This window comes from Sus scrofa, chromosome 12 (genome assembly GCF_054392235.1).
Source record: "Sus scrofa isolate SSC_HxYL_T2T_F1_AM1 chromosome 12, Sscrofa_HxYL_maternal_Yorkshire_Landrace_v2.0, whole genome shotgun sequence".
NCBI classification, from domain to species: Eukaryota; Metazoa; Chordata; class Mammalia; order Artiodactyla; family Suidae; genus Sus; species Sus scrofa.
This window is the reverse complement of record NC_139394.1, coordinates 44,338,279-44,355,581: the sequence shown is the minus strand read 5'-3', so window position 1 is coordinate 44,355,581 and position 17,303 is coordinate 44,338,279. Positions and strand designations below refer to the sequence as shown.

The window sequence follows — 17,303 nt, the reverse complement described above, 5'->3', positions numbered from 1 at the left end:
TGGGCATGGCCCACCGCCACCAGGGATACCTGAACAAATGTCACTTGCAGCCCCACCACATTAGAGGGCACCACAGAGAAGGACATTGTGACGGAACAACACCTCCTGTTGTCATTCTCGCTCCCCTGGGAGCGCACCCGCCCTGCTGCTGCCATGACAAACACTGTGGGCAGTGCTCAGACACTTGCTCACTGTCCCTTCCCAGGAACCTACAACTAGGAGCAGTTTGTGCAGCACCTCCTGTGGGGGCTAAGCAGGACAAGGTGCCTCTTGCATGGTCTACAGGAGGCATGGGGACAAATCACCGCAGTTATCTCTGGCTCCAGAGGTGGCAGTGGCTCCCCACCACCAGCGGCCCATGAACAGACACCACTTGCAGCCCCATTCACCTCAAGGGCACCACAGAGGAGGGCACTGTGACCGAACACCACCTGTTGGTGCTTTTGCACCTCTGGGAACATACCTGCCCTGCAACTGCCACTGCCAAATGCTCCAGGCAATACCCGCATGCCTGATCTCTGTCACTTCCCAGGATCCTGCAACTAGGAGCAACCTGTGTAGCACCTCCTATGTGGGCTAAGTGAGATGGGTTGCTTCATGCAAGGCTTACAGATGGCAGGGGCAAACCACCATAGTTATTACCGACTCCAGAGGTGGTCATGACCCGCTACCACTAGGGGTCCCTGAACAGGCACCACCTGCAGTTCTATGCAAGGGGGATAACAGCCTTCTCACACCAAAGAAAGAGACAGCAAATATTCAAACATCTGGGCTCAGGGGAAATGAATCCGACTAGGAACCATGAGGTTGTGGGTTCAATCCCTGGCCTCGCTCAGTGGGTTAAGGATCTGGCATTGCTGTGGCTGTGGCGTAGGCTGGCAACAATAGCTCTGATTAGACCCCTAGCCTGAGAACCTCCATATGCCACAGGTGTGACCCTCAAAAAGGAAAAAAAAAAATTAAAAAAAAGGAGGTAGTGAAAATACTGAAGAAATTAAGAGAGGATATGAACAGTAATGCAGATTCCTTTAGAAAGGGACTAGAAAATATAAGGAGGAGCCAAGAAAAACTAGGAAATTAATTTGCAGAGATGCAAGCTGAGCTAAAGTCAATATTGAGCAGAATGAATAACGCAGAGGAACAAATTAGTGACATGGAAGACAGAATAATGGAAATCACCCAATCAGGACAGCAGACAGAAAACCAAATGAAAAAACATGAAAGCAATATAAGAGACCTATGGGATAATATAAAGTGGGCCAATCTATACATAATAGGAATTCCAGAAGGAGAAGAAAAAGCTAAGGGGATTGAAAATATCTTTGAAGAAATTATGGTTGAAAGCTTTCCAAATCTAAAGGATACTGATATCAAGATACAGGAAGCACAGGGGGCCCCAAATAAGTTGAACCCAAACAGGCCCACACCAAAACATAGTGTAATAAAAATGGCAAAAGTTAAAGATAAAGAGAGGATTCTAAGGGCAGCAAGAGAAAGGCAAAGCATTAATTATAAGGGAAACCCCATAAGGCTATCAGCTGATTTCTCTACAGAAACACTACAGGCCAGAAGGGAGTGGCAAGATATCTTTGAAGTGCCACGTTGTGCCTCCATGTTGTGGCACAGTGGTTAACCTGCATTGTTGTGGCTCTGGTGTAGGCCTGTGGCTAGAGCTCAGATTAGACCCCTAGCCTGGAAACCTCCATAAGCCTCGGGTGCGGCCCTAGAAAAGACCAAAAGACAATAAAGTGCTGAAAGGAAAAAAATTGCAACCTAGAATACTCTATTCAGCAAGAATATCATTTAAAATAGAAGGGGAAATAAAGAATTTCTCCAACAAACAAAAGCTAAAAGAGTACAGCAATACTAAACCCGTTCTAAAAGAAATACTGACAGGGCTTCTCTAAGTTAAAAAAAAAAAAAAAGATTTAAGTTGGAGGAACCCACAACTGGAAAGCAATCACTTAAATAAGCCAGCATACAGATCTAAACATGAAGATGTTAAAAAAAAAAAAAAAAAAAGACATCAAAGTCATACAATGTGGGGGAGGAAAGTAAGAAAACATAGATTCTGCCATGGGTGCAGCACTAAAATGACAACAAAAAAAAAAAAAAAGAAAGAAAGAAAATATAGATTCTTTTTTATTTTAATGATGTGTTTGAGCCTATATGACTATCAGGCTAAAGCAAGCAGATATAGGAAGGGGTTAACATACTTAAAAAACAGGGCAACTACAAATCAAAATCGAACATTACATTCACAAGAACTGAAAAGAAAAGTACTCAAGCATAAAAAAAATGGAAACCATCCAACCAAAAAAAAAAAAAAAAAAGGAAGAACAGAGAAACAAAGAATCAACTGGAAAACAAGGTTTAAAGTGGCAAAAAAATGAGATAAAATTGAACATGTGCAAGTTGTTGAGAATATAGCTCACTATCCAAAAATAGTTCAAATAAAATATAGGGGGATTCATCAAAATAAAAAATAAAATAAAATGGCAATAAATACATATCTTTCAATAATCACCTTAAATATCAATGCACTGAATGTTCCAATCAAAAGACATAGAGTAGCAGATTGGATCAAGAATAAAAACCTTCAATCTGCTGTCTACAGGAAACTCACCCTAGGGCAAAGGAGAGATATAGATTGAAAGTGAGGGGATGGGAAAAAATACTTCACGCCAATGGACAAGACAGGAAAGCAGGAGTTGCTACACACACACACACACACACACACACACACACACACACACACACACACAGTGGAATACTACTCAGCCATAAAAAAGAACAAAATAATGCCATTTGCAGCAACATGGATGGAACTAGAGACTCATACTGAGTGAAGTAAGTCAGAAAGAGAAAGACAGGTACCATATGATATCACTTATATCTGGAATCTAATATAAGGCACAAATGAACCTTTCCACAGAAAAGAAAATCATGGACTTGGAGAACAGACTTGTGGTTGCTGAGGTGGAGGGGGAGGGAGTGGGATGGATGGGATGCTTGGGGTTAACAGATGCAGACTATTGCCTTTGGAATGGATCAGCAATGAGAATCTGCTGTGTAGCACTGGGAACTATGTCTGGTCACTTATGATGGAGCATGATAATGTGAGAAAAAAGAATGTATACAGGTATGTGTAACTGGGTCACCATGTTGTGTAGTAGAAAATTGAGAGAACACTGTAAACCAGCTATAATGAAAAAAAATCATACAAAAAACACAAAAATAATAGCATTAAAAAATCTACAAATAATAAGGAGTTCCCATCATGACTCAGTGGAAATGAATCTGACTAGCATCCATGAGGACACAGGTTTGATTCCTGGCCTTTCTCAATGGGTTAAGGATCTGATGTTGCTGTGAACTGTGGTGTAGCTTGCAGACTTGGCTTGGATCTGACATTGCTGTGGCTATGGTGTCCGCCGGCAGCTACAGTTTAGATTTGACCCCTAATCTGGGAACCTCCATATACTCAGGGTGTGGCCCTAAAAAGGGATTGAATCTGAGTCCTCATGGATACTAGCCAGGTCCTTAACTTGCCGAGCCACAATGGGAACTCCTAATATTTTCTTTTTTTTTTTTTCATTTTTTAAAAGTTTTATTGAGTTCCCATTGTGGCTCAGCGGTTATGAACCTGACTAGTATCCGTGAGGACTTGAGTTCGATTCCTGGCTTCGCTCAGTGGGTTGGGAATCCAGCACTGCCATGAGCTGTGGTGTAGGTTGTGGGTGCAGCTTGGATCTGGTGTTGCTGTGACTGTGTAGGCCAGCAGTTGCAGCTCTGATTTGACCCCTAGCATGGGAACTTCCATATGTTTTGGATGCGGCCCTAAAAAGACCAAAAAAAAAAAAAAAAAAAAAGCTTTATTGAAGTCTAGTTGACTTACAATGTTGTAATAATTTCAGGTGTTCAGCACTGTGATTCAGTTTTACACACATTCCTTCTTTCTCAGATTCTTTTCCCATCCAATTCTTTTTTTTCTGTCTTTTCTAGGGCCGCACCTGTGGCATATGGAGGTTCGCCAGATCCAAGCCTCGTCTGCGACCTACACCACAGCTCATGGCAATGCCAGATCCTTAACCCACTGAGCGAGGCCAGGGCTCAAACCCGCAACCTCATGGTACCTAGTTGGATTCGCTAACCACTGAACCACAACAGGAACTCCTCCCATCCAATTCTTGATAATAGTAAATAATACTGCATTTACTTAAAAATATTAAATGGACATCCATTTCTCCAAGCACTGTGCTAAATTCAGAGTGGTCAGTGATGAACAAAACAAATGTGGTTCCTGCTCTCAAGGAGGTCACTCTTTAGAGAAGCTCACTGTTAAATAAATGACCACTACAGATAAAAGTTCAGAATGTCAGGGATGCTTAGAATGGAAAGTGTCCTTTTCTGGCAGTTGGAAGCAGGATGGCTTCAGAGTAGGTGTTCCAGAAAAAGTACTATTTTGAGTTAAGATCTGAAGAATGTGAGATAAAGATTTAATTAGGTGAAGAACGGTGGAAAAAAACTTTGCAGAGAGAAGTAGGAAAAAGTATGTCAAGTTCAAAGGACTGACTGACTGAGGCACAGAGATGGAAGGACAGAGAAGCAGGAAGTGAGGCTGGAAAGGTGATGAGGGTCAGACTGCCCATTGTCTGGCGTGGCCCTTTAAGGATTTGTACTTTATCCCAAAAGTAACGGAAAGCCATTGGAGCATTTTAAGCAGGAACACATGGCATCATATGCACAGTTTTTTGTTTTTGTTTTTACAAACTTTTTTCTGGTTGCAGCACGGAGAATGAATTGGAAGAGGCTAGAGTAGTGGTGGAAAAGATCTTTGGGGATGAGATTTCAATAGTCCAAATGAGGAGTTCCCTGATCGCCTAGCAGTTAAGGATCTGCCATGGTCACAGCTGTGGCCCAGGTTTGATTCCTGGCCCAGGAACTTTTGTGTACCAAATATCTGTGGCTGTTGCCCGTGTCTAATAAAATAAATATCTGTTATTGCAGGTGATTGTTTTCTTATTATAGAGTGGCAAATATTTTTCAACCATCCACTTGCTGAATTATTCATAATTCTATATTCATTTTTGCCCCATCTCCAAAGGATTAGAAGAAGCACCTTGTTAGGCAAGTTACTTCCCAGTGCTTTTAATTAATGTTGGTAAATCATATAACTAAATGTATTTTTTTTTGAGAAATCTATATTTATTTTTGGGGAGGGACTTGAATGCACAGCTTTTGGGGTTTTTTTAGCAGTTTTTTTTTTTTTTTTTGTAATCAATTGTTATTTCCCCAATACCTTTTTTTTTTTCTACTGTACAGCATGGTGACCCAGTTACACATATATGTATACATTCTTTTTTCTCACATTATCATGCTCCATCATAAGTAGCTAGACATAGTTCTAAATGTATTTTTGGCACACTTGTAAAAAATAACCCTGAAAATGCAACGAGGTCAGAGCTTCCCCCTCAATATCTAAGTTACTCCTGAAAAAGAAAGTGTTTACATTATTAAAAGCAAGAAAACCATTGTCAAGATCAACCAATTGGGTACCTGAAAAAGAATCCTAATAGTCACCACTTCCCGCCAAGGCTCTAGCTCCTCCTTGTCCCATCTGATAGTTTGTTGATCAGTCCACCCTACAACCCCCTACACCTCTGTCTCAGACTTGATCAGGTTGTCTCACTGGAATCCTGCCTCCGGCAGCCCTGGCCAAGCTAGAAGGTGAATTCCATCTAAGAGCCAGTTCTCTGCACTGGAGAATTTAAGTCTATTTCACTTAGGAAAAATGTGGGCATAGCACGTCCACCTCAGCCTCTCTTGCCTAAAGTAGATGTATCTGGAAGGGTCTGTAGCCACAGGGTAAATTTTTTTTTTTTTTTTTTTTAAAGGCCGAACCTGTGGCATATGGAGGTTCCCAGGATAAGGGTCAAATCTGAGCTGTAGCCACTGGTCTATGCCACAACCACAGCAATGCCAGAACCGAACCTCCTCTGCGACCTACGCCACAGTTCACAGCAACGCTGGATTCTTAACCCACTGAGTGAGGCCAGGGGTTGTACCTGCATCCTCATGGATGCTAGTCAGATTTGTTTCCCCTGAGCCATGACTGGAACGCCAACACAGGGTGGATTTTGAACTTAGAGTTCTGTGGTCTTTTTTTCAGCCCCTTCTTCCTTCTGAACAGGCATTGGCTTGGGTATCTCCATCTGGTCTATACCTATCTTGAGAATTAGAAGATTCCTTAGGGTCAGGTGGCCGAAGAGAAAACTCCTGAGTCCTGAACTGTTTGGATGCCTTCAGCTTAACAAAAGCAAGCACAGGAGGCATGCCACATATGGATTGTCTTGAAAAAGAAATCCCCACTCTTTTTAGTTTCACTTTCTCCGCTGTGCCCCTGTCTTTGTGGTTTCGATTTCTCAGAAAACTAATCAGAAGGCACTTGCCTTTTAATGTCTAACTTTCCAACCTAGAGATGGGGGGTGGGGGGAAGATGACTGTTTCTTGTTTATAAATAAAAATTTGTCCTTTTCATAAGCTGGTGAAAACCGAGTTAGTTCTGGCTGGAAACTTTAAACTTCTTGGAGAACAACCCAAAAAACCTGTTTGGATACACACCAAACTGTTCTTAACGATTACACCCTGAGGAGTAGAATTAGAAAGGAAGATAGAGAGAGAGGGAGGAATTGCTATTTTCTACAACATGCCTGTATTACTAGAGACATCTTTAATGCAATAAGGAAAAGAAACCAGTGCTGGAGCCAAATAAGAAATTAAGCAGCGCAGCTCACTAACGTTCTCACTTAATTTTTCCAGTAGCCTCTATAAACCTGAGTTGGAGTTGAATCTCATTGAAACTGCTGCTGGATTTCTTGTTATTGATTTGACTGCCAATGCTGCGAGTACTGTTTTGATTAAGTTTCTTCTACTTACCACCTTTATCTGTAACTTCCCTCCACAGCCCACACAAGCCACAGTCCCCTTGAGCTTTTTTTTTTTTTTTTCGGTTTCTTTGGGGTAGCCATTCTTACAGATTGCAAAAGTTTAGCCATCATTTTTAATGTTGAGAAAAAGTGTCGTGCCCTAGAGGGAATTGAGTTTATGATGTCCTGTTTTCTGCAGGTCTCAGTTATCAATAACCATCGTAGTTGGACCTGCCCTATGGATCTTATAATGATTTCAAGATGCCTTTCAGCAACAACCACCAGGAAACTTTGAAAAAGAGAAAAAAAAAAAAGGTTTATTACTTACAGGTCCTGGAAAATACACAGCAGACCTGGGGCCACACAGCGAGGTTGCAGGTAGAGCGAAAAAGAAAGCACGCAATCTTGGAGTTCTGCTTTTAGTAGGGTGGAGGATGCAGGCTGAGGGTTTGGCGGGCTCGTTCTTGCTGAAATTGCATCATAAGGGCGGGAAACTAAGGCCTGAGAGAAAGAAAGAAAAACTAAAACGCAGAAAAAATGGTGACCCGGATGGTCAGATATAAAATCAACCACAATCTCCAAAACAAAAGAGCCTCATTGCAGGGAGGTGGCTGGCAATGTGTTTATTCAAGACAGTGAAAAAGGAAAGAAAAAAAATTCAACCATTAGGATTGACACTACAACCCAGCAATTAGTTCTCTGTATTGGCTGCTCATCAGAACCTTTCAGCACACTTTTTAAAAATGTAGATTCTAAAATTGTTTTTAAAATACAAATAAAATAATATAAAAATAAAATCATATAAAAATTTAAAAATATTTTTTTTTTTGTCTTTTTTTAGGGATGTACCTGTAGCATATGGAAGTTCCTAGGCTAAGGGTCAAATCAGAGCAGCAGCTGCCAGCCTATGCCACAGTCACAGCAATGCTGGATCATTAACCCACTAAGCAAGGCCAGGGATCGAACCCACGTCTTCATGGGTGCTAGTTGGGTTCATTAACCACTGAGCCACTACAGGAACTCCCTAAAATAAAAGTTTTAAAAAGGGGAAAAAAAAAATGAAAATGCTAGGGCTCCTCCCTAGAGGTGCAGAATCAAACAATGAATCTATATTTTCAAGGTTCCCCAGTTGATTCTCTGGTCTACCAGGTTCAGGGACTACTGAACTGCCGTATTTCCTGTCTCTCACTGTCACACTCTCTTGGCTCACTATTCATAGTGGATTGTCCTAGAAATTACTGGTATTACAGACTGCCACATAAATCCAGTTTGTACCAAATCTGGTTCCAACATGGACAGCATTATCACTTCATGACATTGCCTACAAGTGGCCAAACAGGGCAGGTAATGACCTGGCTGCAGAAAAGCAATACAACCTACAAATTACCCCAAAACATAGATTTTTTAAAAAAATTACGCTTAAATGTCCAATGAGAAAAACTCAGCAGGGTCCAGGGAGTGTCTTAATAGCCACCATTCACAGCAGATTTAATGTGGTGCCAGCATTTCATAGTACCCCTGTGTTTGCGGCCCTTGTTTGAGAGCAAGCTGCCCCAAGATATGCCACAATGGCATGTGGATTGTTTTGTATTAAAAGTACTCAAGAAGGAGTTCCCGTCGTGGCGCAGTGGTTAACGAATCCGACTAGGAACCATGAGGTTGCGGGTTCGGTTCCTGCCCTTGCTCAGTGGGTTAACAATCCGGCGTTGCCGTGAGCTGTGGTGTAGGTCGCAGACGCGGCTCGGATCCCGTGTTGCTATGGCTCTGGCGTAGGCTGGTGGCTACAGCTCCGATTCAACCCCTAGCCTGGGAACCTCCATATGCCGCGGGAGTGGCCCAAGAAATGGCAACAACAACAACAACAACAATAATGCCGAGGGAGCGGCCCAAGAAATAGCAACAACAACAACAAAAGACAAAAAAAAAAAAAAAAAAAAAAAAAAAAGTACTCAAGAAACAGCTGGTGGGAGGAAAATTGATATTTACACTTGATCTTAGCCAAAAGTCCGAGAAGCGATAAGGAAAATTGATATTTAAAAAAAGAAAAAAACCCAACCGTCTGAATCCCCTCTTTCCTCCTGAAAGTAAGAAGTAAATCTCCCAAGTGAAAATATCTCCTGGGGTTTTTTGTGGCTCAGCGGTTTGGGAACCCAACTAGTATCCATGAGGATGCAAGCTCGAACCCTGGTCTCGTTCAGTGAATCAAGAATCTGGCATTGCTGCAAGCTGCAGCGTAGGTTAAAGACAAGGCTCGGATCTGGCATTGTGGTGGCTGTGGCGCAGGCTGGTAGCTGCAGCTCTGATGAGACCCTTAGCCTGGGAATTTCCGTGTGCTGAACCTTTGGGCCCTTAAAAAAAAAAAAAAAGCAGAAAGCAAAAAAAAAAAAAAAAAAAAAAAAAAAATGGCCCTATACTAGAAGGATAGAAAGCATCCTTATCACCAGACAAGGAATTCAAGGCTAAGAAGGATAAACAAACTCTGTTTGTTCTTCATGACTCTGCTACCCCAAGCACCACCCGCTTCGTTAAATCTTCACAATTGTTTCTTTGTCTAAAAATGTGGTATGAACAGCCTGCTTTGTTCTCTGGGGTGGAGGGTGGCATTTCCATGAGACCTCTGTGCCTATTTTTTTCTTCCGTTACTCTGGCTTGTGTCAGTTTAGAGCCGAGAGGACTCAAGAGAGATGGGGGGAAATTTCCTCCTCCTCGACATTTGTTATTCCTGGGAAGAAACTGAGCTTCAGAAAGGTTAAGTGAGTGTTTGATCATATACTAGGCAGTGAGAATTTAGTAGTGGCTTAACAGCTACTGTTTGTTGACACTTGAGTTGTGTACTAAGCTCATGGAACACAGCATTTAATTACTACAGCGACCATCTGAGGAATGGATATAATATTGTTATTTCTGTTTTAGGTAAGAAAGATCAGTTAATCTGCCCAAATCACATTTGGGTGCCTGAGCCTGTATTTGCACCATGTCACACCTGGCTTTGAAACCTACACAAAACAAGTACACGGGTACTTCCTCAAAACATAGGCTGGTGGAAGTTCTAGTTGTTCCTGAATAGCACTGTAAATAGTGGGTGTTCTTTCTGCAACACATTCACAGCCTCCACCCGTTTCAACATTCCATACCACGTTTCCCAAATCATCTCCAAATTCCAGAGTTTCAGGCAGAGAGAGATCCAGAATCTGGAATTTTAATCACCACACTAGGTGATTCTCTTTTTTTTGTGGCTTTTTTGGGTTGCACCCTCGGCTTATGGAAGTTCCCAGGTAGGGGTCGAATCAGAGCTGTATCTGCCCGCCTGCACTACAGCCACAGCAATGCCAGATCCAAGCCATGTCTGTGACCTACGCCACAGCTTACAACAATACCAGATCCTTAACCCACTGAGCAAAGGCAGGGATCGAACCCGAGTCCTCATGGATATGAGTAGGGTTTGTTACCGCTGAGCCATGACAGGAACTCTGACACCAGGTGATTCTTTTTTTTTTTTTTTAAGGGCCGCACCTGAGGCATATGGAGGTTTCCAGGCTAGGGATAGAATCAGAGCTACAGCTGCCCGCCTATACCACAGCCACAGCAACTCCAGACCCGAGCCATGTCTGCCCCCCACACCACAGCTCACGACAATGCTGGATCCCACTGTGTGAGGCCAGGGGTTGAACCAGCAACCTCATGGTTCCTAGTCAGATTCATTTCCGCTGCACCATGGTGGGAACTCCTGACACCAGGTGATTCTTTTTTTTTTTTTTTTTTTTTTTTTGGTTGTTGTCTTTTTGCTATTTCTTGGGCCGCCCCTGCGGCATATGGAGGTTCCCAGGCTAGGGGTCGAATCGGAGCCATAGCCACCTGCCTACGCCAGAGCCACAGCAACGCGGGATCCGAGCCGCGTCTGCAACCTACACCACAGCTCACGGCAACGCCAGATCGTTAACCCACTGAGCAAGGGCAGGGACCGAACCGCAACCTCATGGTTCCTAGTCGGCTTCGTTAACCACTGCGCGACGACGGGAACTCCCCAGGTGATTCTTATCAGGCAAATTTGGACAACACCATTTAGAAAGGTTAAGTGAGTGTTTGATCATATACTAGGCAGTTTATTTCATAGACCTCCTCCTAAGTGGTATTTCTGGCCACTGCCACCCTTTGGGGTGGGGGGCACAGCCACCAATGCCAGCTTCTCACAGTGACCTTAGGGGAAAGGAGGGAAGAATTCTTCAGTCCTGATCAAGTTACTCTATTGCTAAGTTCCCCAAATGCCTACACTGCCCCCTCACCTTCATATTTTATGGCGTTTGGTGAAGAGCTTTTGCATCTTTTACTTGCCCATCATTGTCCTCCTCTCAGGAAGTGCAATTTCAGGTGGGCTTGGCCAAGAAGCCAAGTGAAACAGGAGAGGCTCTGGGGCACCAAGGATCGCCCCTCCCTAGGCCGCAATGTGGGCAGTGTCTCAGGTACCGTATGGGAGACTGCAGAGTGGGAGGGGGCCTTGAGAACAACCAACGCCAACAGGATGCATCATGGAATGTACACTATGATTACAACTCTGCTAAACTATATCTGCTGATGGACTAACCCTGGAAATGAATGAGCAAAAATGAAAGCAACTGGATGATACAGTGGTAGGAATAGGGATGAGTTTACTTTTGTCATTCTCTTTTGAAAAAAATCTTTCTGTAAAGTCATTACATAGACCTAATAATGAAAGGGTGTGTGTGTGTGTGTGTGTGTGTGTGTGTGTGTGTGTGTATTTACATATATATATATATACACACATACACATTTTTTTTTTTAGGGCCGTACCTCAGGCACATGGAGGTTCCCGGGCTAGGGGGCAAATCGAAGCTGTAGCTGCCAGCCTTCATCACAGCCACAGCAACACCAGATCTGAGCCCCATCTGTAACCTACTCCACAGCTCACAACAACACCAGATCCTTAACTCACTGAGCAGGGCATGGGATTGAACCCACATCCTCATGAATACTAGTTGGGTTCATTACTGCTGAGCCACAGTGGGAACTCAGAAGGAGATATATATATATATGTATATATGTATATACATATATATATATATATGTATATATGTATATACATATATATATGTATATATGTATATGTATATATGTATATACATATATATATGTATATATGTATATACATATATATATATGTATATATGTATATACATATATATATATATATGTGTATATATATATATAGTCTTTTTGTCTTTTTAGGGCTGCACCCATAGCATTTGCAGGTTCCCAGGCTAGGGGTCCAGTCGGAGCTGAGGCGCCGCTGGCCTACACCACAGCCACAGCAATGTGGGATCCGAGCCCCGTCTGCAATGCCAGATCCTAAACCCACTGAGCAAGGCCAGGGATCGAATCTGCGTCCTCATAGATCCTAGTCGGGTTCATTAACCACTGAGTCACGACTGGAATTCCCACCTTATTATTAATGGCATTCCCGGGCTGTAGAAGCCCAGCGTTGCATGCAATGTGTTATAAATATTTGATCCAGCACCTATAGTATGCCATTTATCATTTATAACAGGTTACAAAAACATTATAAAACATTTACTGCACAAATTATAGATCATTTCCAGCTACCACAACGATGTGCCATTTATTACACATTTATTTAAATGTATTCAGAATTTTATTTCTGTTTTACAAATGAGAAAGCTGAGTCTTAAAGGGGGAAATTAATTTGCCTGAGGTCATTCAGCCAAATAAGAATAGAGTTGGAATTCAAAGCTAGGGTGGGTCTAACCCCAGGCATCATGTTTTTAACACCACCTTATCCTACCCTACATGGGACTGCTATACATAATTCAAAGATTTCAGGGAGGATAAAAGACATAATGTATTTAAAACATTTTGCACAGTATCTGACACATAGTAAGCACTATATGTTAGCTGTAATCTTAGACATCAGAGGATACAGGAAGGGAGCGGTAGCGGTATTTTGATGTATTAGCCATTGACTGATGGGGTTTGTCATATATAGCTGTCATGGAAGGGAGCCCCTGTTTCCCCCAGTGCTCCCCGCCCAACACATGCTTCTTTCAAGCTATATAATTGGGCAAAGAAGACAACTTTACCTGATTAAATCAGGAGTGAAGGTGGGCTTTATCTTTAATTTTTGCTTTTTAGGGCCGCTCCCTTGGTATATGAAATTCCCAGGCTAGGGGTTGAATCAGAGCTACAGCTGCTGGCCTAAGCCAATAGCCACAGCAACGTGGGATCCAAGTTGCATCTGTGACCTATACTGCGGCTCATGGCAACCCCAGATCTTCAACCCACTGAGCAAGGTCAGGGATCGAACATGCATCTTTATGATACTAGTTGGATTCTTTCCGCTGCCCCACAATGGGAACTCCGAAGGTAGACTTTAAAAGCAAGTGGTCTGAGATGATTCTGAAGCAGTAAACAATAAGAAGAGGACATACAAGAGTTCCCTGGCAATTTAGGACTTGATCATATGAGCTCCGAAGGGACCTAATTTAGTACATTATACCAATTATATGCAAAATATTCTTTGGCAAAAAAAAAAAAAAAAAAAAAAAAAAAAAGAGTTCCCTGGCACCTAGGCAGGTTGAGGATCTGGTATTGTCCCTGCTCTGGTGCAGGATCGATCCCCTGGCACAGGAATTTCTGCAGGCTTTGAAAGCAGCCACAAAAAAAAAAAAAAAAAAAAAAAAAAGGACAATCATAGTGGCTTCATAACTTCATTCTTCATTTTTATTTTAGGCTGAGAATGAAAAAAGGAACAACACTGAAAACAGATCCTATTTATTTCAAAACAATTTCTCTGTCAACTGAAAATACGGAACAAGGAAGCAACTTGAGCCTCTTCCTTCCCCTCGTGGGGGAGGTAGATTCAGAGGGAAAACACCGTCCCCGAACTTTCTAAATGCCCATTTCATTTGATAACCAGCAAGATGTGTGTCTACCCCACCCCCACCCCCACCAAGGGATTTTGAAGGAAGGAGGAGGATGGAGACTTCACATTCTAAATCCCCAGGAAACACCCCCAAGGTTGCAGTGGGAGAAACCAAGGTGCAGCAGCTTGGGAGGGGATCTGCCAGTTCATGTTAGGAGTCCCTGCTCTAGGACAGATCAGGAACAGGACTTGAGTCTGATTCTGAATTTTGCAGAGGAAGAAGAAATTCAGACTTGTCCAGAATGGTCAGGAGGCTCTGGGAGAACTGACAGGTGTTAAATAGAGGAAGCAGGATAGACCAGTCAGCTGTTTTCACTTGCAGTGAAGGCCGCTGCTCTCTAGAGATGAGAACTTGGCAGGATCCTAAGAGCACACACGAGTATTTTCGGAGTATTTATACATGCTCAGAGTTGAGATGTCTAAATCAAGGATTTATTTAAATGTTATTTTTGAAACACTTTCTAGACATGTACCTTTAAGAAAATTCTCGGAGTTCCGGCCATGGCGCAGTGGAAACGAATCCAACTAAGAATTATGAGGTTGCGGGTTCGATCCCTGGCCTCGCTCAGTGGGTTAGGGTATAGGTCCCAGATGCGGCTCAGATCTGATGTTGGTGTGGCTGTGGTGTAGGCTGGCAGCTGAAGTTCCAATTCGACCCCTAGTTGGGGAAATCTCCATATGCCTCGGGTGTGGCCCTAAAAAACAAAAAAAACCAGTAACAACAAAAAAAGAAAATTAAATTCTCTGTGCCTCAGTTTTGTCGTCTATGACATGGAGATAATGCGTATGCAGTATACCTCATAAAGCAGTTGTGAGAATTATGCAAAGCATTAGCAAATAGTAGCTGGTTGTAGTATCATCTCAGTGGACAGTAACATGCAGTTATTATAAATTTGTTGCTTATTTCTTTTTTTGTGTGTTTTGCTATTGTTGCTGTTGTACTTTTATGGCCGCCCCAGGATACGTGGGGTGGTTTCCCAGCCAGGGATCTGATCCTAGCTGCAGCTCGGCTGTGGCAACGGCAGATCCTTAACACACTATGCTGGGCCTGGGGTCAAACCTGCATCCCAGCGCTTCCAGGATGCCACCAAACCCGTTGTGCCACAGTGAGAACTTAGATTTTGTACTTATTTCAAATTGAAGAGCTTCTTGACAATAATTTTATGTTCAGCCTCTCCAAAACCCTGGGGAAACTAGGGCAGCTCAGCTTTGTAGGAAATCTAGTGTACCTCCATAGTTCTTTGTCTTGCCTTAGATGAGTTTCTCCATGCCAGAGTTTCTCTTAAAAAAAAAAAGTTTGGAGTTCCCGTCGTGGCGCAGTGGTTAACGAATCCAACTAGGAACCATGAGGTTGCGGGTTCAGTCCCTGCCCTTGCTCAGTGGGTTAACGATCTGGCGTTGCCGTGAGCTGTGGTGTAGGTTGCAGACGTGGCTCAGATCCTGCGTTGCTGTGGCTCTGGCGTAGGCCGGTGGCTACAGCTCCGATTAGACCCCTAGCCTGGGAACCTCCATATGCTGCGGAAGCGGCCCAAAGAAATAGCAAAAAAGACCAAAAAAAAAAAAAAAAAAGTTTTATCGATGGTTAGAAGTAGCCTGTCTTGGAGTTCCTGTCATGGCTCAGCAGAAGCAAATCTGACTAGCATCCATGAGGATGCAGGTTTGATCCCTGGCCTCGTTCAGTGGGTAAGGATCTGGCGTTGCTGTGTGTAGCCAGCGGATAAAGCTGATTCGACCCCTAGCCTGGGAACCTCCATGCCTCAGGTGTGGCCCTAAAAAGACCAAAATAATAATAGTAATAATAATAATAATAATAATAATAATAATAATAAAGGTAGTCTGTCTTTTCATGTCTCTGAGATAGCAGCCTATGTCAGTTTCATATGACCAGAATATTTTTTTTCTATATGTATAATGTTAAGGTTACACAATTCACGTTCCCATCTGTAATTCTCCAAGTTTGGTTCTTCTCCTGAGGGTCTGGGTCAGGGTGAAGCGGGTGATGATCCTTGGTTTTACTTTGCATGCAGGCCACATGCTCTGAGCCCCTTGTTTCTGAAATGCCAGTGCCTCTTTTGTCATCAAACCTGATGCCACCATTTTGTTCTCCTGTTTAAGGCAACATCTGTTTTTATTTTGGTTTTTTTTTTTTTTAGGGCTGCACCTCCGGCATATGAGAGTTTCCAGGCTAGGGTCAAATCTGAGCTGTAGATTCCATAGCCTATACCACAGCTACAGCAACACAGGATTTGAGCCCTGTCTGCGACCTATACCACAGCTCATCGCAACGCCAGATTCTTAACCCACTGAGCAGGGACAGGGATTGAACCCACATCTTCAGGGATACGGGTTCGTTTCCGCTGAGCCACAACAGAAACTCCTGTATGTTGCTATATACAGTGATGTGGGGATTTTCTATGCACTTCCTCTCAGAACCAGTATGAATAAGGTGAGTCTTTTATCAAGGTCACCTTTTTGATCCAGTAATCTCATTTCAGAGGACTCATAAATGTGCCAAAGAAAGAAGTTATATGCCCGACTGTGTGCCTGGCTTGATTTTAATAGTGTAAAATTGCTAGTCACCCAAATATTTAAAAGGATGATTCTTGAAATTTTGTATAATCTTCGGGACTATGGTACAACCAGTAAAAATGATAATGTTGGGAGTTCCTCGGTGGTTCAGTGGGTTAAACATCCAGTGTTGTCACTGCTGTGGCTCTGGTTACTGCTGTGGCGTTGGTTCCATACCTGGCCTGGGAACTTCCGTAAGCCACAGCCAAGGCCAAAAAAAAAAAAAAAAAAAATAGATAATGTTGAAGACTATGCTACAACATTGGGAAATGTCTGCATTAGTCAGCTACTGCTGCAAAACAAACAACACCCTTAGACTCTCAGTCATACAATAAGTATTTATTTCTCACTTTTGCAATTGCAGGTCTGTTGGATTTGGGCTAATTTAGTCAGAATCAGTGGAATTTGGCTCCAGCCATGAGTTGAGTTCAAAGCCTTCTTCATATGTCTCATTCTTCTGTACTTGGTGGGCTGCCCAAGACATCGTCTTCATAAAGTGTTAGCAGAAGCCCAAGAGAGCAGATCCAAGGCTGAAATGGGTAAAGTCTCTGTGCACATCACAACTGCTAACATTTCAATGGCCAAGTAAAGTCATACGGCCAAGGCCACATCAACAGGGTAGAAAATTCACTCCAGCTCTAAAGTCAGGGACTACAAATGGTATAGGTATGGAGAGTGGCAAAGTATTGAGAAGAATAATATGATTTACAACAATGCCTCACAAAAAGGTGGCATGGAAAGCACACACACACGAGCTATAAAATTGATTGTACAACTTGATCATAACCATGTAAAAATATATATTTTTTGCAAACCATCATAGAGCAATAAATAAGCAAAAATGAAAAAAA

At 42.7% G+C, this 17,303-nt stretch overlaps 1 protein-coding gene and 1 long non-coding RNA gene across 4 annotated transcripts in view; one reads left to right on the top strand and one right to left on the bottom strand.

Annotated features, from left to right (window-relative positions):
• The window catches only part of LOC100625890 (schlafen family member 11), a 21,441-nt gene extending 14,115 nt beyond the window's left edge, over positions 1 to 7,326 (bottom strand). For all 3 annotated transcript variants that reach the window (XM_021067411.2, XM_021067412.2, XM_084985132.1), the window contains exon 1: positions 7,258 to 7,326. The gene's annotated coding sequence lies outside the window, so the exon portion shown is untranslated. The remainder of the gene's footprint in view (positions 1 to 7,257) is intronic.
• Positions 1 to 17,303, top strand: part of LOC146398247 (uncharacterized) — an 18,483-nt gene extending 1,180 nt beyond the window's left edge. Inside the window, exon 2 of the long non-coding RNA XR_014821387.1 lies at positions 16,817 to 17,303. This is a non-coding gene — a long non-coding RNA (uncharacterized LOC146398247). The remainder of the gene's footprint in view (positions 1 to 16,816) is intronic.